This window comes from Pseudochaenichthys georgianus, chromosome 10 (genome assembly GCF_902827115.2).
Source record: "Pseudochaenichthys georgianus chromosome 10, fPseGeo1.2, whole genome shotgun sequence".
Classification (NCBI taxonomy): domain Eukaryota; kingdom Metazoa; phylum Chordata; class Actinopteri; order Perciformes; family Channichthyidae; genus Pseudochaenichthys; species Pseudochaenichthys georgianus.
Window position 1 is genome coordinate 7,666,316 of NC_047512.1, and position 21,007 is coordinate 7,687,322.

Here is a 21,007-nt window from a genome sequence, read left to right on the forward strand (position 1 = left end):
TGAATATAAAATTGATTGAAGCAGGTTAAGGAAATTGTTTTTACTTTGAAAAGCTCACAAAACTAACTCAGCTCAAACTAATCCAGTCCTACTGTAGACTGTAACATCAAATGACTTCAATGGTAAACTGTCCGCGTAGCAACAGCAAATATATCCTGTGATAGACAAAAAAGTGCAAAATAAACAGATCCAAAACCAGACTCATGTGAAATCAATGGTTCCCATCAAGACATCATTACAAATGAATTTGTTTTCTGAATGAACGTAAACAAGTGGGTTTTAAAAGCCCTCACAGACTCACAGTGCCTGGTCTGATGGAGCCCAGCAGAGATGTTGTAAAGAGTTCTGAGTTCAGGAGAGCAGCTGCTGCGGGAAACAAATTCTATCAACACTTCCCTGGCAACCTCGGAGGTTTACCCAATATGAGCGAGAATATTTTACAAATCTCTGCTGCCGCTGCTGGAAAGATCACATTAAGATATAAAGATCTCTCTCTCTCTTATGAGTGCATGCTGGGAAGTATTGAAAGCCTGTCAACAGGGAGCTAGCGAGAGGGAAACAAGAGGGACGTGAAAGCGGCATCGATTCATAAATCACTGTATTGAATACGTTGTGTTGTTGATCTGGTCTCTAACAGAAGCTACAAAAACGAGATAAGCTAGGGCTGTATGATTGAAAAAGGAACTAGTTGTGAATCGTTTGTCTTTCTGTATGTCGCAATATGATACACATGGATTGAAAAATAATTTTAAATCATAATTCTCATTATCATTGAATAATGTATCAAAAGAAACATGATGAGACTTTTTAAAATGGCTCTGTATCAAACGTCTCTTCTTAAACGGACCCTATTATGCTTTTTGGGGTTTTCCCTCTCCTGTAGTGTGTTATAGGTTTTTGAGCATGTCAATGTTCTGCAAACCACTCGGAACAGACTGGGCTCTGGTTTCAGACAGAGGGTGACAAGAGATGAATATGTCACAGTAGAAGCATAAAATACAAAATGTGAACCTGAAAATGAACATAACACGACCCCTTTAAGTCTGTAGAATACAATTGATAGGCTGCAACATCTCTGTAAACTTCATTCAAAATTTGATTTACACAGATTTACCCTTTAACAACTATTCTGCTACCTGCGCTTTAAGAATTGCCAAGCCAATATCGCATTTTGATAACGTTGTGGGTAATTGTGGAGCCCTATTCTATACTCAAATAGCCCAGCCTGCAGCAGCATACAAATCACCATGCGAAGGTAAACACAAGTTCACGACTTTGCTTTTACAAAGCACTGTAAGACATCTTTGTGAGGGGGAACTCTGCAACAACAGCGCCGTCAATCACAGGCTCAGTGTTTGACTGCAGTCCGCTGGTGGGCTTTGCCACCTCGTAGCAGGGAGGCTTCGGGGGGGGAACCGGCCCCTGCATGCACTCCAAAGACATCGGTGTCGAGCAGGCGCCAGCTGGTCGTGACTACTGTAATCTCTGCCATTGATTAAAAGGGTTCCCAAGTCTGAGAGGTCCCGTCCTCCTGATGGAGCCGGACCACAGCGGAGAACAGATGGATGCACACGCCCCGGGTTTCTGCTCTCTGATGGGCTGACGGGGTGAAAGAGCCCCAGAGAGATACTGCCTGCTGGGAGGGTCTATAGGACAGAGGGGGTTTCTAAAGACAGAGGCTGGATGGGTAGTGTGAATAGAGGTTTAGAGAAATACTCACAAAGCATAAGAACGAGCAGAGAGCGACTGCTGGGTGCCGCCTTTCTGCAGAGCCATTAACACATATTTCAAATACCTCTGAATGCCTTGACTTGTATTGACAGATGACGAGCAAAGATAACACGGAAACATAACCGCTGTCTAATTGTGTTTTCAATTCCAACAAGAAATATCTAAGTCTAAAAATATAAATTGTTACTTAGACCAATGGTTCCTTACCTGTGGGTCATAAGGCAAGGTACGTTTATTTATACAGCACATTTCAGCACAAGGCAATTCAAAGTGCTTTACACAAATGAAAGACCTTAAGAGCATTAAGAAACATATTATGAAATGGCATTTAAAAACACTCATTTAAAAGATAATAAAACATGAATAACAAAAGGTACATGAATAAAAGTCTGAAATATTTAGCTCTGATTCATCATTGATCACTTTTTAGCAGAAATAGTTTTCTATGACCTCCCTTTCTTTCTACTTTCTTGTTTAACTTATCCTTTAGTTGTTTCAAGTGTTTCACGCTAAACGAACCCCCCTTTGGAAAATTATAATCTGACCACCGTTTAGTTTTGGCCGAAACTATTCCTCTTTTTTAAAATGCACATTAGTTAAAGGTGGGGTAGGTAATTCACTTCAGAAACACTTTTTGTTGTATTCCATGGAATGCTCTCAACATCCCGATAGCAATGAATACATTAAATGCTTTGACAATAAATACAAAAATATCATCTGTGGAAGCCGTGGCGCTGTAAAAAGCACGACCAATCATCTGAGCCGGCCCGGCTAAAGTAACTGGATAACCTACCTGCCTGTCAGCCTTCCATCTCGTACACAGACTTATCTCGTGCCCTCATTGGTCATGTGTGCGTTCGTGTGTGTTGGAGGAGGGGCTCTGTGAGGAAGTCTGAAGGAAGGGGCAGATTTTTTTCGGCTGCGTACTTTCAAATTCTAGCGCACTCGAGCTGGTTTCTCCATTCTTACCTACCCTACCTTTAAGTGTATCTTTCTGGGACGTTCTAGGATAAGGGAAACCAAAGCGATTTGTGATGAAGAGAACGGAAAGGACATTTCAGCGGGAAAAATATATTTATATATGATCAGTTTTTGATAGGAAAGATCATGCTTTTATTTTCTTTTAGTTTCAGCATTTATTAAATGATAAGGAAGTTTAACTTCACTAAATACAAGGCAATATACAAATGCTGACCATGGGGTCACAATTACACAATATTGGAAATGTCTTACTTATGGCGCATTTCCACTGCAGCGGGTAGCCCCGTTTAAGCATCCTTAATCGTCCTCAAGCGGCCAGGCCAGTTTTTGGTGACCTTTCCATATAACGTAGCACCGGCTAGCGGGTACTTTTTCCCTCTTTTTACGGCCCCATAAAATCGTGGTTCCATCAGGCCAGGGCTGAACTAGTGACGTCAACACTCTCGACTGCTGATTGGTCAGAGAGAATCGTCACAAGATCGCGCGCGAGATCTCCCTAGCGTCGCTTATATATCTAGAAGCAAGCGAAGCTTGCAGCATTTTTATACACAGCATTTTTGTAAACGGAGGAGCTACAATAGCTGTAATAACTGCAGTTTGCCTCCCTGTCAGAATGACAAAGGTCCTCAGTGAAGCTCAAGCCCATGTCTCACTACATTGTAAGTACAACTTATTAAAAAGATCTGTTCAAAGCAACTAATGTCGTCTTAGTGTTATTGCATGATGTTAAAATGGTTTGCCATGAATTTAGTGATGGATTGTAAACATTTGAAATGTAGCATTTAAGTGTTTCTAATAAATCAGACACTGATGGTGCAGCGCTGTACTGTACCTCTTTATAGGCTTTCCCCCCCTAACAAATAGATGTTGCGCTGATCAGGGGGTATTTGGCTGAATATTTGTTTCAAAGGGGGTACATTATTGAAAAAAGAGAGAACCACTGATTTAGAGGATGTCTTTAATTCAAAAAGAAAGTCTTCAAATTGGTAAAGTATTATGATTTAGACACATGTATAATATGTTTTCATCTTCTCTTGGACATTTGAGTGGTAGTGAGATTCAGGTATGTACATTTTGCTCAAAAACCTCTCGACAGCTGTACATTTCTGATAAACAATCTCGCCCTGAAAGTACGTTTATAGACGACTAACTTGTAAATGCAATTACACTTAGAAAGTAACATAATACCACCTGGACTATGTTTTAAATAGCATAATGTGCACATGTTCTAATTAGTGTGTAGAGTATCCAGCAGGCAATACATTACATAAATCACCACAGATTTGGTTTTCCTTCAATATTCCATTTTGCAATATGAAATGCGCACTTAGCAACTACAGCATGCTTTTAATCAAACACAATATGTCTCTCAACTTAAACTAAATGCAGGTTTTACGACAGGCACCAGTCTGCAGTGTCAAAGTCTACACCCATCATTCACACTGACCTCCTCCATGATAAGAACATCACACTGGAAAATAGTGTTCCCACGTCTTAAGGTAACAGCAAAAGAGATTAGTGTATTAAAGGTAGGACAGGCATAAAGACAATTATTTCAACTCCAACACACATTATATCTTCCTAGTAAATACCAACCAAATGATCAGAGCTCCAGCACTTAACAGTAAACCTTGGCTGTAGAGGCAACCAAATTGTAAAAGTCATGACACTTCTGTAATCTACGCCCTCTGTCATATCCCAACAACAGACAGAAGATTAACACTCAGAGAATGTTTAACAGCCCCTCACACTCATTGCATACCCTTGAGCTATTATGGACTGTCATGTATAAAGTCATGCACATTATAAAGTCATATTTCCACAGCAGAGAGGGGTAAGCTATTACGAGCTGAAATCCAACATAAACGTCTTGTGAAAAGTGAATATGTCACCATGAATAATAGAGTAATAATAACGCAGCTGTATGATTTGACTTGAGGATGAGGCTGACATGTGTATCATTTAACAGCGTCTGAAATGGGAGCAGGAAGGGTTTAAATACAGAACAAGTTGAGCTGAGGGTGTAAAAATTAAATGTTGAGGCATCTTTATTGATCACAACAACCCCATCAAAGCAGATACATCGTCATTTCTTACCAGGAGCTGTAAAATATTACTTATTGCCTCCTTAAAAAAAACTGCGCCTCGACTCAGAGTATGGTTTGATGTCCTCATTTTCACAGATATGGCACTCAACAGCCTTACCATTCCTTCTGCAGAGCACACTGGTGAGAGCCAATACATCACACCAGCCCGCTGACTTGAAATTCGAGTGATGGCGAGGGCTGATGTGTGCTCGGGGGGCAGTTTTTCCTCAGGGCTTACCTGAGCTGTCAAAGGCAGTGGACGACAGGCTTGTCCATCCAACAGCCTCTCGCTCTAATAACTGCAAGTCCCATCTCAGAGAAAGCCCGCCGCGTGACTGATCAATGTCGACAGGTAGTTTCAAGGCCGCTGCTCATATTGCCCAGAACAGGGAGCAGCACATTTTCCCGAGGGCTCAGCTGCATCTGCCTGGTACATTATATAATGAACTTTATTTGTGTAGCAAATAAAAAAAAAAGGGAGAGATATGAGTAGAAAACACAGATGCATGCACTTTCTCTGGATACATTAATGCAGAACCAATATAGTAACACTGCCACAGCACTTTTGAAAATCATAAAACCAAACTGCGATTTCAGCTTGAAGTTACTGTTATTTAACGACATATTTAACGACAGCAGATACATATTTAGTTATAGCTCGGGTTGTATTTGCTATCTAAAGAAGCTCATGAACTGAAACCTGACGAGAGTAAAACACCAAACAGCCTGAGATAAGATAATCTCTCCTGATTCCTACTTCGCTTTTTTTTACAAAATGATTGAAAGGCACTCCAACAGCCAACGTCACTCCCGTCTCAACAGGCAGCTCGTCATACAGTCGGGAGAAAAACACCCGCCGTTGGCCAACTACAGTTTCCATGGAGACCGCAGCCCTCTTCTCCCTCCAGAGAAAGCGTAAACAGAGAGTGAACATGAGGCGATTCATATAAATTGTTTCCTAATCCTGTTATTTCTCATTTCCATGCTGAAATGGATATTGGATTACAAGTGTGCTGGGAATGGAGGGGAGGAAAGGTTGAGAAAAGAAAAAGAGAGGGACGTATTCATGGTTGGTAATTTCAGTGGAGGGCACAGCATGGTGCAGGGTGGACTGTGATCAGCTGCTGATTTACTGTGACATATTTACAGGGAGCAATCACACGTAGTTTAGTGACTATATTAATCTTAGAAAACCGACCATAACTGTTAGGTAACCTCCATTAATACCTTTTTAATCGTGTCGTTTTTATTTCAGCATCGTCAGTTTTTTTGTTTCTAACAAATCTACAAGAATAGAGGCTGTACTGAGCTAAAGCCATAATGTTAGCATGCTAACCTGCTAACAGTCACAATAGTACATTTCTGGTATATTGATTACCATATTGTCTGCCTTGTTTTAGCATTTTAGCCTGCTAACATGTGCTAGTTAGCAAGTACAGGTGAGCCTGATGGGAAGGTTGCTATAGATTTTCAGGAATTTGGACTTCAACTCAACCATTAAACAAACGATTGACCTCATGGGGGCGTTAGAAGACAAATCAATGGAGTCTAAATACCAGAGATATTTCAGCAGCTGTCAGAGTCGAGTGCTGTACTGAACTAAATTGGGGATGTCAGGATGCTAACAATGACAATGCTTACATGTAGGGATATTGCATTTTCACCAGCTTATCTTATAAGCATGCTAACATTTGCTAGTTAGCAAGTGCAGGTTAGTCTGATGGGAACATTGTTGTAGTTTCGCAGGCATTTGGATATAATGAATGACGATGATGAAAAGATGTGAAATTTGACCTCCTGGTAGTGTTTAAAGTAATAGTCGGTGAAGTTATGGAATTCAGTACACTTCATCTACTCTCAACCACAAATGTGTGTACCAAATTTCACGACAAAATGTCCAATAGTTGTTGCGGTATTTTAGTCTGGACAAAGTTGGTATTGTCATCTGTACACTTTGGTCAAACATGTGGAAGTATCTTCATCAAAGCACTTGAACTTTTGAAGTCATGGCAACCCTTTCTTCCCTCAGTGACCTCTTCTTTGTGCTGTTGGCTACTGTCACATCAATCACCTTAGTTTGCAGGAGGTTGAGGATGAGATATGGACACTCCCTTTTCTGTCAGGCAAGCTTGACCTGATTTGTACCGCTGTAATCTCGAACTCTTTTGTGCCGCTTTTGATGACACTTTATCTACAGCCCCCTTTTTTCTGAACTGTAACACAAGACGGAGAGGTTAGCCGCTTCACGGCTCCTGCGTTTGCTGGTCTGCTGAATTTCAAAAGGAAGAGCTATATTTGCACTCCAGAAGCGTAATGTCCCCAGGTCAGGGCTCTACATCATGTCCAGATATGAAAAGCCTGTCAGTAGGGGAAGGGGCCCGTGAAATAAACACCTCTTGACCACTGGCCCCCATTGAATTCATCACAATTCTGCAAAGGCTTATTCTGCCATCAGAGGAAAAATACTCACGGTATCAATTAACCTGTTAAGCCCCGAGCCTGTTTTTCAGGCTCGAAAATGACATTCCCAGAACAAATGACCATATCTTCCCTTCTAAAAGGGTTAAATTAATAATCTTTTTTCTCAAAGCAAGGTTACACCTGTGAGTTGGATGTAGAAGTGTCAGAATCAATATAGATGTTTTTATTTTAAAGTAAATTCAGATTGAACACAGTAAAAAACAAAAAAATGATTGTGTCTGTCCAAAAGAAAAAATTACTTATAGTGAAAATCACCCTTCAATGATGGGATGGTAGACAAAAAGCTTTAGGAATCCAAACTACAACATATAATAAGTACCCTGTATCAAGATTTATGCAAAACAAGTGAAATGTGACCTTTTTAGAAAAAAATGAGGGTTGTCATTTGGGTGGATTTGACCTATCTCTGCTCGATTTTGCTGATTGACATCTCTGTCTAACCGTTAGAGCCAATGGAATCGAGGGGAACTCCCACATACTCCTCATTTGGTAATGTGTGTGTGTGTGAGACTGACGCATAGCCAAAACCGGAAGCTGCGATAACTCTGGTGGCTACCATTAGCAGCTAACTTTTACTCTCCGATGTTTACATAAAAATGGAATTATGGATTATAAATCAAAAAAGTTATTCCACAGAAACATTATCAACCTATGGATTAACCGATTCAGGCGCGTTCTTTCTCGTTTTAATGCCATTGAGCAAGTATTTTGATCAGATTGACAGCTACAGTGAGACGATCTCCCGTAAAAGCTACGTAAAGGTACGTGTTGTGATGTCTGTGTTTGCTTTGTCGGGAATTCGGATCACTCAGTGATGATACTATACCTAAATAATCTGTGGAACCTCAGCTTTAATCGGATATCTTGTATGTGCTACGATAAGTAATAAGGGTATCTTTTATCTTGAGTTATGTGCCAAAGTGCGTTAGCATTTTTCGCTCAGGGGTCATTTAGATGCTTCTTATGAGACTTGTGTTTTGTTTTGGTAAAAATGGTTTGTATCGTCAGTTAGCTGAGATTATTCCCGTTAATCTGGTATAACATTAATAGGTTCTTAAATATTAAGATGCCCTGAGACACAGTGTCGTGAAAAAAAAAAAAAAAGTACCCGCCGAGGGGGACATTGGGGCTTAACAGTTAAAGGTCCCATGTCATGCTTTTCCGGTTATTACCCATCCCCTTGTGTTATGAAGGTTGTTCTGCATGTAAACGGTCTGCAGAGTCACAAACCCTCAAGGTACACCCAGTAGCGAGTAAAACTCTAACACAGAAAATACCTGTCTATTAGGGGTGTAACGGTTCACAAACATTTCGGTTCGGTACGTACCTCGGTTTTTAGGTCACGGTTCGGTTCGGTACGTTTTCGGTACTGCAGAAAAAATGATCACAAAACATAACATATTTTTTTTAAATTATTATTAAACTGTGAATAATGTATTCACTCAAATAAATACAAAATAAAATAAACATTAAGGTGCAGCATTTCGATGAACTGAAATAATCTGTATTTGAACTTTACTGTACTAGTACTCACAAAACATAAACTATTAGTTTTGGGTTTTTAATTATTATTAAACTATGAATATTCACTCAAATAAATATAAAATATAACATAAACATTAAGGTGCAGCTTTTCGATTAACTGAAATAATCTGTATTTGAACTGTACTAGCACCTAAGCAGCCAGTTTGACATAATGACTTGCTTGTCATTGTATTTTCATGTTGTTTAAAGAAAGATGAACTTGTCCACATTGCTTGCCGAAAGGGCAGATCTGCTGGCACTAGCAATGTCTCCTGCTGTGGAGAACACCCTCTCTAGGGACAGAGGTAGCAGATACAGCCAGGTAGCGCTTTGCTAACATGGCAACATAAGGATATTTGCCGTTTGTAATAGCTTTGGCTCGGTCTGAAGTTTTTGCGAGTGGTGGAGGCTACATGCTAGTGGGAGTTGGGTTTGCACTTCAGTCTTTTGGTACCGGTGATATTCACGTTCGGGTGATGCCTTTTCAAATGAGTGTGCAAGTTTGATGTATTGCCAGCCGCGTAACCAATGTTAGTTGAACAATGCCGACAAACAGCTTTGTTTCGGTCCACCTGTCTTTGTCCGTCATCCTTGTTCGTAACTGCGAAACCAAAATGTTCCCAAACCGGACACTTCAATGATGCTGGAGGATTTTCGAGCTCAACTTTATCTGCGTTCACCATTTCGACAGTTCCTCAAATTACTGACAACATTTGAAGGCATCCCTGTGACCAGCTCGTCCAATGAAATGACTTGCTCGCTCTATGACGCGTTGATCACAATGGGAGCAAATTACTCACACCTGAGAATGCTTCCAAGAAGTTGTTCACGTTCTCATTTTTTTACGTTTAACGTTATATGCGTTCGGTACACTTCGGTACACATGTGTACCGAACCGAAGGGCCCGTACCGAATAATTTCGGTACGGGTACGTGTACCGTTACACCCCTACTGTCTATGCTACCACATAGAACGCCTCGTTGGAGATTTCTCTTTTTCTTCCTGGGTACAGTGACGTGCCCTTACCCAAATGGACCCATTGGCCCAAATGGACCAATCCGTGGAGCTCCTCACACACAAACTCTCTCTCTAGTGGAGCCTCGCAGATGTGGGTGCTGCAGCCCCCTCAGCACCCACCCCCTTCCCGCGTCCATTCGCGATGTCTCGCTGTCTCGCAGACCCCACGCAGCAAGCAGGAAATGAACCCAGCTCACACTGTCCGCTCCTCACAGCAGCGAGCCGCGCAACGTCCCGCCAAACGGCACCCAGACCCCACGCAGCATTCTCATCTGTTTGTCCTTACTGGTGTCATTTTCTGGTTGCTAACGCCATGGTAACACATAATCACTGATGTTCCGCTGTAACGTGGTAGACTCATCAGAACAGAGTGGGCGAGCTGACCAATCAGAGCACAGTGGACTCACAGGGAGGGGGGGGGGGGGGGCAGGAGCTCCAACAGAGGACAGAGAGTGAATACACACACTAGATGCTGTATGAGAAACCAATGTGAGCTTGTAAAATTGCACAATATAAATCTATTCTAGTCGACCTCAACAATGGAATTATGATTAGTAGAAATGGCCATGACATGGGACCTTTAATAGAAAAACTAAATCTGGAGCCGCATCCTCCTGATGCTAAAGCTAATTTCCAAAGTGCTGGGCTAAGCTTGTTTTTCTGCTTATGCAGGCAGAGAAATGATGCCGTCTACGTGCTACAGTACCATTCATCATGCTTTGCACTCGAGTTCAGAACGGGGGTCTTCCTGCTGGGAGAAAGCAGAGGTTGCATTGGTGGTTCATGGTGTGCATTCACATAACACAGAAAGCCACTACAGCCCAGTGAACTAGAAACTATATTACCACTCCCACCGCATGCTCAGGTTTCCATTTGTTCCCTGATTTACTGTTGGTGCGGATTAAGCCTGTTAATCCTCGCCATTACATAATCTTGTTTGTGTTGAGAGTAATGTGTCTGAGTTGGTGAAGTGAATCCAATCTTTCCTGCTTCTGCAGAATAAAAAAAACAGCAGTGATGGATTTTACAAATCCAATTAGTAGTTTCTGCCTGGCTCACACTGCTGATTGTGAGAGCTCGCTATTGTATATTAATGCCACAAAGTAATTAGTGAAGTGAAGAGAGTCCATTACAATCATCATTGTTATCATCTAATCAGGGATATTGCTTATAGAGGAAAAGGGCTAACTGTTCCTGAAGGACGTGGATCATTATGAGTCAGGTTGTCCTTTATACTTTCAACAAGATCCACCGCTGAGGAAATTAAGTATCAAACTGAAATGTTAAATCTTATGACTACTTGGTGAAGAAATAGTTACCACAATGCTGGATTCATTTTATTTATTTTTTGCAGAGACATGTAGCTTTAGTAGTATTATATGATAGTTGATAGTAGAAACCTGCTTTTGTTTCTTACTGCCTGTCAAGGACCTTTTGTTTTGGAAATTACTCCACATGTTAAGGGGTAAAATCAGCTGTCATTATTGTGAACAATGGGCAAACAATTGTCTGGCTCTAGTGCCAGAAAGTTAAATTGAAAAGTATATATTTGAAATGGTGTACAGTCAACACTGCTCCGATGCTACAGTCAAAACGTCCTCTACAATTCAAGTGCCTCCTCACAAAGGTCTAGTATTAGCATCACATTAGCGATAAGATTAGCAGGAGGAATGCAGAGAAATGAAATGCAGCTTGCTCACACAACTCCTCCTTCAGTCTGTTTACACTTTTTTCTCTCCCCCCGTTCACTCCATCCACTCACAGTTAAATCCCAGTGCTCGTATCATTGATTTAGGGTTATAACATTAGTGGCTGCAGAGTGGAAGAGGTCTGGGATTAACAGGGCCAGAGATACGAGTGCAGCAGCAGTCATTTGTGTCACTCTATTCAATAGCTCCTGCAGAGGGGTGCTACAGCGTGTGGATCCTTTGGGATTTCATTACACAAAGACAAATGGAAGAGCGAGGTAACAGTGGAATGTTTGGGAGTAGGAGGGCAGGTTAGGGTTGGGCAGGCAATTAGCCTAATCAATGGTGGCATGTCTCAAGTGCCATGTAAGCATGCAATGAGGCGACCGAGTGAGAGGAGGTGAACCACTGAGGATATAGCCCATTTGTTATCTCCTGAATTCGCAAACAGTGGCAATGTATTAGAGCAGGAAATGCGGAAAATTATATTTTTGTCCACAATTGACCGCGAGGGAGAAAATACAAACACAATTGTCTCTTTTTTTTCTTCAGTTACAGATCATCTCTAGCATGGGGACAGACATACAGATGAGAGCTGACAGTGTGGAGGAACCACACTGTCCTTACCTCTCTTTTCTTTCACTCATCTGGATTTTCAGATTAAAGGGGTGCAGCCTCGCTGTGTGTGTGCTCATAAGGAGGTTTTAGAAATATGAAAATCGCTCCCACAAAAGTCTAACTTGGCATTCAAAGGAATTCAAACATTGAATTACTAATCGTAATTGAAGTAATGTAGTTAAACTAAATGGCTGGCAGAGCAAAGTGGAAACATTTCTACTTTTAGATTTTAAACATGTGGCGCACAGTCAAAACAACAGTTTTATAGAGGTATTTTATTTTGTATAAACACTATTACATGCAGGCATGTAAAAGACCAACACTTCCAATGCAAAGGATGTGTCTGATTTACCATTTATCAGCGCTAAAGAAACGACATAAAGGACAGAGTGAAGGCTTTGGAGAGAAAACATTTCTATATGGTTATACAAATTCACAGTCCACGGCTTGCTGGGCTCTCCTCCATTGCCTTGCCAAATTACATATCAGCCACATGCATGAGGAAACACAGCCAGGGGTCCTGTGAGCAAATCAAGTGCATATCAAACCGCTCAGGGTCCAATGACTGACTTCCAATCACTTCCTTTGTGTTCGCTGTGCAGCATGTGTAGCTCTCAGCTGTTCGCTCTCTCTGGAATTAAAATGTTGATTTCCTTGTTTCCACCACATGTTCTTTGATAACACAAAGACCAGACCGATAGTGTGCATTATGGAGAGGAAAAGCTGTTGTGATGGAGCGATGGCTGAAAACACATCTCACTGTGGTACATCTGAGCGCAGCTTTTGAAGTCATAAGTCTACTTATGCTTCCCGTTGGACCCGAGCTTCAAGAGCTTGTTTTAATTGCTCCCAGAGAAAGAGGTGAATGGTTAAGGGGTAACAGATTATATGTAAAGGGGGATTACAGTAATCTGAATACAAAATATTGGCAGCTGTTATTTGTTAGGGACTGTAACAAATTCTTTCTTTTCATCATCCTTCATGAGCTGTTTCAAGTAGATTTGCTTTGGGATCTGCAGGGAAATAATTCCAAGAAACACCATCAGATTATATCACGAGTTTATTTTCAGGGATTCAAAAGGATTCAAAGGCTTTATTCGTCATATGGACAAAAGATACAGTGTAGTTGTTGACAATGACAATCTTAAGTCTCAGGCTTCTCCAACAATGCAACATACAATAGTGCAATCGAGTCAGACCCAGGTGCCCCTCAACAAAAACACATCCTTCACTGTCCTGGCTCCAACATGATAGCTCCCCATTGATATCAGCGCAGTAGAGGGTCGACATATCTTCCGTTGCAGATTGAAAACCCGCCTGTTTGGCTTGTACCTTGGTCATTGCACTTATTGTAAGTCACTTTGGATACAGATATCAGCCAGATTGAATGTAAGAAATGTAAAAATATATACGTATAAAATACAATAAGCCTAAAACATACTGTGTCCCGTAGTGATATATAAACATGTGGCATGGACATGTGTACAAATGAACAGTGTATTGGAAGTAAGTTGAACACCCTTAACTTTAACCTTAAGAAGAACGCATGTTAAAATAACAAGTGGGAAATAAGTATTTTTTGTGTTTCTCCTATTATCCTACGATCAGTGGCGACTGGTCATTAGGGGCAGGTGGGGCACAGCCCCACCTAGTGTCAGCAGAAAGTATTAAAATAATGATTACAACAAAATGCAAAAAATAAATTAAAAAATATATAAAATATATGTTAAGATCATGTTTAATCATCTGATTTGTCTGTACATTGCTGTTTTAGTCTGTGCTCTTCTAATTAGTGTCTACAGTGTGTGCCTATTGAGCTGTTTAGAGCCATGTGGGACAAAACCCGATCCTGCCCCTCCCTCTGACTGTCTAAGTGAACGGTGACTGCAAAAACTACACTGCGCATGCTCAGAGTATTTTCCTATGTAATGTGTGTGGCAAAAAATAATGACCATAGGGGCAAAGTGCTGCCATCCCCACCATACGTCATCTCACATAATTCAGAGCTGATTGGCTGTAAGCAGAGCCCTAGAGAGATAAGAGTTACGACACTCCCATAGACCTCCGTTGTAAAAAATGGCGGCGCCTACTTCCGGGGTATGGACATCGAAATAGTTCAACATATTGTCATTTGGGCGTTGGACCTCATTCACTTACATTGCGTCGCGTCGATTAGTTCCAGAGGTAAGTTGCTGAAATATCGAACTCTTTTGAATTGTCAACTGTCTATATTGTATCAGAGGCCCTTTATGATGCTTATACTGGTCTTCATTTGTATATGCACAGCGTAATTATCTATATTTTATCTTGGTTGTCACAACCAATTTTGCTAGCATTGCCTGCTAGTTAGCTAGCGCGACTTCGTCAGCTTTGATTTGAAGGTAAGATTTCAGTAATGAATCGCTAGCAGCTTATATATCAATGATGCTGGGTAACTAACAAGCAGGATTTAGATTGATTATGTGTTTTTATTGTTATTTTGGTTTTTATCTGCTGAACCTGACCGTGTCAGCCATCCTTACTCGGCTTTTTCTGTATGATATGACTTAACTGCTAGCACTAGTAGAAATGAGGTGGCGTTTGTGATAAATATTTCATTGCATTTTGGGATATACTAACATTTCATTATGTGACATGTTGACTGTACTTAGTTTTTTTTTGTACTGTTCCGTGTTAACTCATCTGTACTGTACAACTAGCCTAGCTCTACTTTTTAATGCTTGATGGCATGCTAGGATAGATTCCTTTGTGTTGTAATATACACACTAGTTTAATGATTGTTCTTCAAAGGTATTATTCAGTCTTAAACAAATGATAGCCTACTGAATAGGCTACTCTACAGCAGTGAATGAAGGATGAGCCTAAAACATGGTCATGCATCCAAAATGTTTATTTTTAACAAAATAAACACTGTAAAAAAAATAATTAGCACTTTTTTTGTATTCAGCCTCATATGGCTGCTGCTGCTGGCGGAGGCTGCTGCTGCTGAAGGAAGAGGAGGCTGGAGGCTGCTGACGGAGGGCCGGGAATGGAGATGCCAAGTACATCGCCTAGATGTTATGACCTTCGGTGCAGAGGTCTGTTGGGTCTTCTTTGCCTTCTTACTCTGACTCTTGCTGCCAAGATACCCTTTATGTTTATCCTTCCTCTCAGCCCTGATGCACTCTCATGCAATCCTTAATCTCAGCCTGATGTATGTTGAGAGGATTTTTTTCTTCAGGTCATGGCATGAGGGCAGGTTGCTGTCCAGCAACATGGCTTCTTGTTCCAGCTGTGACACTGCATTTGAGGACTCCATGAGGGAATCGCTCGTCCTCACACGGAACAGCTGCTCCACGTTCTGAACAAGGGTGAAAACCTCATCTGATGGACGGTAAAGTGCACCCCTTTTAAATTCTTTTAATACCAGCAGACCAGCTCTCTCATTTTCACCATCACTGACATTTTTCACTAGGGCACACTGGCATTTGTCACAAAGTGAGAAGCTGATGACCCTTTTCGCGATGTATCCTGCAAGGTGGTATAGCACACAGGACTCGGTGTTAGTGATGTCAGGTGGTGTTGTCAGGTCTCCTAGCTGCTCCACTCTCAGAACGTCAGGAGGACTGCAGCTGCTGTTCTGCGTGTCCAGGAAGTCTGCCAAGTGGTCTGATCCATCCTCCACGTAACTGCGAGTATGCACTGGCGATAGGGACTGGCCCACGGTGAGTGGTAAGCCACAACCTGTTTCCACCGCGTAGTAGCACCAGCCAGCATGAAAATAAGGCATGAGTGGCCTGGCCTTTGTGGCCAGGTAGAGTTGTGTTCCCAAACAGCCTCCCTGTTCCCAGGTGCAGCTCCACGCTAGGGGTGATGGACATCTCATCCAAGGTGAGCACACATTTCTTCTCTATCTCACTCATGCCATCTGCCTTCAGCCTCAGCATATCAAACACCTCCCCCAACACTCCTGGCTCCAGTTTGACGTGCTGCATCCTCCTCTGAATGGTCCTGATGTCAGGCAGAGGCATATTCATGGCTTGGAGGGTTTTATATCCTGTAGTGCCACAACAGAACCTTAGTTGTTTTGCTTTTTTCACGGTGTCTTTCCCCCACCGTATCCCACCTTTTTTTGATTGCCCAAGTGCTCTAATTTGGTCTGTGTTGAAGATTCTTTGAAACTTTAGATTAATCAAATTGTGTTTTTGTTTTTAATGCCGAATGAATCCTCTTCTGGTTTACCAGAGCCCTCTCGGCTCTCTTTCTTAGTCATCTCTCCCTTCTCAGTTGCCTCATTAGATCCTCCACGTGAGCCCTGTCACAACTGGCCCTTGGCAGTCTGGTCCCTGGAGCACCTGACCCTGGCAAACTGGCCTCTTCATAGCTGACCCCTGACTGACTGGCTCCTGGCACACTGATCTCTGGTAAGGTGGCCTCTTGATTGTCGGCCCCTGACATACTGGCCCCTGGCAGTCTGCTGACACCGGTCTCACTCTCTCTGTCTGTTATGTCCCTTTCATTCCCTTGGAACTCCACCTCAATATCTCCCTGAATCTCTGTAACAATAACAAGGCAATTGCTATGTGTATGCTGCCTTTACATGTGCACCTATTGTCATTTAAGGGTACACTATACTCCTATAGTGACATTCATCTAAGTTCGTCTATTGGCAATGTTACAGTATGAAGAAATCTGTAGATTATGTACATGTGGTATATGAGTCTTCAGAGAATCCCTGAACCCTGGTATTTTTGAAGCTGTATAATCTGAAAGTTGCATTAGGAGTGTAGTCTATGCTTGAATTATATAACATGGGAAACATTGTTAGCTTCATATATCATACCAATGTTTGATGTGCAGTAATAGGTGTGGTCATTATTCCTGACAGCTGGAGGCATACTCCTTGACGTGAATTTTCTCCTTTTCGGTTTAGGCCGATGTATAAATACTGTTGGAACAGCATCTGGCCTCAACCTCAAATTTCCTCCTGATTTGTTGCCAATATATTGGTCGTCTTCAAAGTGTACCTGTGGGTAGGTAGGTTTGATCAGTTTCCACTGCACACTTCAAATGTCATTGAAGAGTCATAATTCTCTACACTTGGAAATATGATGCCCTTTAAAATGTTAATAAGTCATGTCACCTCTGTGAACATTACTTACATGACAGAGTTTTCTGCTGTTGTTGTCCTCTTTCAGACACAGGTTTTGTCTGTTGACCATTGCCATCCATCTCTTCCTTCGCTCTACGTCCTTAGGGAAGCCATACATCCGGAACCCCTTCTCGGATCGATTAGAGCACCCAAATGCTATGTATGACAACTGATCTATTAAAATGCAATATAAACGAAAGTGCCATAATATTTATTGTGCAAACATTTTAACATGAATATTGCTATGTCCTCTGTTCAGTCTGCTCCCAACTGTATTCTCTCCCATTATTCACCACTGTTCCTATTCTTGCTCTGCTTCTTAGGGCCCAGGAAACAGATGAAGAGGATGTCCCTTTCACAAAGAACCTTCTTGTTTTTTTCAAAATGATTAGGCCCCTGGATGCCCTAGAGTTCTGTATTGCTTTTTTGTAAATAGTTGTTTGTAAATATTTGTAAAACAATTGCTTTATTGTCTCGTCGCTGGATCACCTCCCCCTGGCAAAGTGGCCTCGTCATTTTAATTGTTATTGTTGACAAACCTGTTTTTGTTGCTTTGTTGAACCATGGTTCAACAGGAGCTTCTGTAAATAGTTTTGTAAATAGTTTGAATATTTATCATAGTAATCATTTTCAGTCTCCCACTCTCTCAATTTAATTTATCGTTTCTTTGCCCCACCATATATGTTGTTGTCCAAGGGCACTAATTTGGTCTGTGTTGAAGATTGTTTTACACTTTAGATTAATCAAAAGTGTGTTTTTTGGCTGAATTAATCTTTTTCTGTTGAACCCTAACCCTCTTTGTTCTCATTCATTTGACTTTGTTTTGTTCTAACACACATCACTTTTTCCATACACTGTTCTTAATACTTGTTCACACATTTGTTCGTCCCTTTTACTTTGTTCTTCCTGTTGTTCTTGTTCAAACACATATATCAATTGTTCATCCACTGTTGTGGTAAAATGATATTCATAGTCTTAACATGATCATGCTGTGTTTACCTCCAAAAATGTAAAACGTATCTAAGTAATAGGCTACCAAGCTTTCCGTTGTCACCCTGCCTCTCCAAATGCAATACTGTCAATAAAAAGTATGCAATTACAGCTGAAAAAGTACTTGGGTGTGTGTTTTTTATATATATATATATATTTACCATTCAATAACGCAATCGCTGCGGTCTGTCTGTCCCATATAAGAACATTACAGCGCAACTATACTACGGACGTGACTGCCCTGACAGTGACAGCAACATAGCCTGCTTGTGCTACCACACTTTCCCCTCAAAATATCGTTAAATAACGAAACTTGTAAATATTGCCAATCCATACAAAGTGTAACCACATCATGTAAATATGAAAGCAATCTTTAAAAAATAACAGCGTTGGTTTAATCTATGACTATTTTGACCATGTTTGTGCTGTTTTTGCCATAGAGAAGCATTGCCACCGAAGTGCGTTTTGAACTATCCCGGCATACATAAACCACGTGACCGGCTGGCGGCGACATCAAAGAGTGTCGTAACTCTTATCTCTCTATGGCTCTGGCTGTAAGTACGTGTGCCGCGAAAAGTGTGCTGTGTGAAGAGGAGACGAGAGAGAGCTGCAGTGAGGCGTCCTAAAACCAGGAAGTAAGCTGCGCATGGCTTCCCTCGACCTAAAAGCAACGAGATTTCTCCATAGGATTTTAGAAAACAGCTCAAAATAAGATCTGTGGGAAACGTAGCTGTTAGATAAATGTACGTTTTGTTCAGCCGGATAATATCCACATGTCTACCCTACTTTTATCATTTTCGAATCAAAAATCTATTGATTAGATTAGATTTATGATAGACTTTTGAAACTACAAGAAGATAAGGAGGACTTTTACAAAAAAGTAATAGAGATTTTTGTCCAGAAGGATAGGCAAATGGACTTAATCTTCAAGCAATTTTATTGAAAATGGGATCTTACTAAGAGAGAACAATTCAATATTTAAATGATAAAATTACATTTTTTTGGGTATCCTTCTGTTGAACTGTCTGTTTAAAAGTAATTGAAGCATCAGACAAAAAAAGCTTTTGAAAATAATATTATATTTTGATTTAATATATTTGTAAACCTGAAGAGTCAGTGCCAGTGCCTCACCAGCCATGAACCTCTCTGCAGAAGCTTATATATAGACATCTGAGTTTTTTGTGCCCCACCACTTTTGTACATATAGAAACGCCACTGCCTACGATAATGTTATGATTGGCTGTGAATACGAAATATGAAGGACAGACCATCTATTTCTATTTTTTTATTTATTTTTTAGAAAGGGGCAGGTAATATAAGATTATTTTCTTCTCCCTGCTCCTTTTCGGTCAATGGTGTGTTGACAGAGACATGTTTCCTTGACAATTATTATGAAGTTGTGCATACCATGAACGGAACAAAAACAAATGAAATGTTTCTACAAGTATCTAATGCGCAGGCAGCTGGAAAAACAACATGCGTTAAAGAGAAACTATCAAACTATCCTCACAAGTCACCTTTTTCCTCATTTTTGACCAGAAACATACAGTTATACACTTATACAGCTAAATTAATGTAAACAAAAAAGCCTGGCTGAACAAACACTATTATGTCCTGGAGTTTTTGTGTGCTTATTGAACACTTGAAACAAATCGATGCTACAATCAAAACATCAGCAGTGGTAAAATAATCCACCATTAAGAGGTTTTATGGAAATGCAAAGAGCAGCAGGCATATCATCAATCGGTAAACACATGCACTCCCTATGGGGAGTCATTAGGGACATCTGAAGCAAATTCCCTCACTTACGTCAAGCGTGCTGAAACACAATAGACTTTAAATCCTGTTTTTGAACGGCTGACTTGACATGGCGCGGCTTATTGCCATTGTGTTGACACAAATTTACTTCAACAATAGAGCGGAGGGGAGATCAAATGTGGCCCTTGACTAATCATTCGTTATCCTGCTGGTTTAATGACCTGTGTAACGTGACATTACGACCACGAATATAGCCGGCGAGGAGTCGTCTTAATCTCATTTCTCAGTCGCACACAAGCCAACGGGCGGCTGGTGTCGAGGAAATGTGTGATTGCACTTCCAGCAGAATAAAATATAATACTGCCTTCCAGTTTACAGCCTGCATCAATTGTGTTTTTAATTAAGATAAGGGAAATTATTGTTTACACACACTGAACACATGCAAATGTAGAACTTCACCAACTTGACAACACATGCGCAGCATCGAGAAAACATTCACCAACTTGAAGAAACATGCGCAGAGTTTAGAACCAAAATAAATCCAATGATTTATTATTATTATTATTATTATTAAATGCACTGCATAAACACAATGCTGCAAACACAAAACGCTTCAAATAAAAAACTGCTGCAAGAAGCTTGAAACTGAACCATTTCAAGCTTTATTCCTTCTGATATTGATGCAGATCTGCTGGGTTAGGGTTAGGGCTAGCTAACAGCTAACCTAGTCATTTCAAATATACCAGTACTGACAAAACACTTACAATTATGGAAACAGAGTAACTTTGCGACAGTTGGCCAATTTGAATATCCAGCCGTCACTTTTTAGAGTCCCTGTTACCGTAATGTTTTGATGCTGCGTGTGTGTTGTGAAGTTGGCGAGGACCTTTCTTCATTTGTATGTGTTTTGGAATATCTGTGTTTTTTTCATTTGCATCGTTTTTGAAAGTGCAGCGCGTTTCTTCTGATTTCAGTGTTTTGGGCCGGCCGGTTTTCAATCT

At 40.9% G+C, this 21,007-nt stretch overlaps 2 long non-coding RNA genes across 4 annotated transcripts; both read left to right on the plus strand.

The window, feature by feature from the left end:
• Nucleotides 1–15,149: 15,149 nt before the first annotated feature.
• Nucleotides 15,150–16,422, plus strand: LOC117454311 (uncharacterized). Of its 2 annotated transcripts, none has more exons than XR_004552969.2 (3): nucleotides 15,150–15,204; nucleotides 15,348–15,500; nucleotides 16,394–16,422. It is a non-coding gene; the product is annotated as an uncharacterized lncRNA (long non-coding RNA). The 2 variants fall into 2 exon arrangements; XR_011643887.1 differs by lacking the exon at nucleotides 16,394–16,422 and adding an exon at nucleotides 15,582–15,661.
• On the plus strand, nucleotides 16,418–17,631 carry LOC117453323 (uncharacterized). Of its 2 annotated transcripts, none has more exons than XR_004552886.2 (4): nucleotides 16,418–16,530; nucleotides 17,040–17,143; nucleotides 17,305–17,418; nucleotides 17,582–17,631. It is a non-coding gene; the product is annotated as an uncharacterized lncRNA (long non-coding RNA). The 2 variants fall into 2 exon arrangements; XR_004552887.2 differs by having other exon boundaries at nucleotides 17,040–17,139.
• Nucleotides 17,632–21,007: the final 3,376 nt, after the last annotated feature.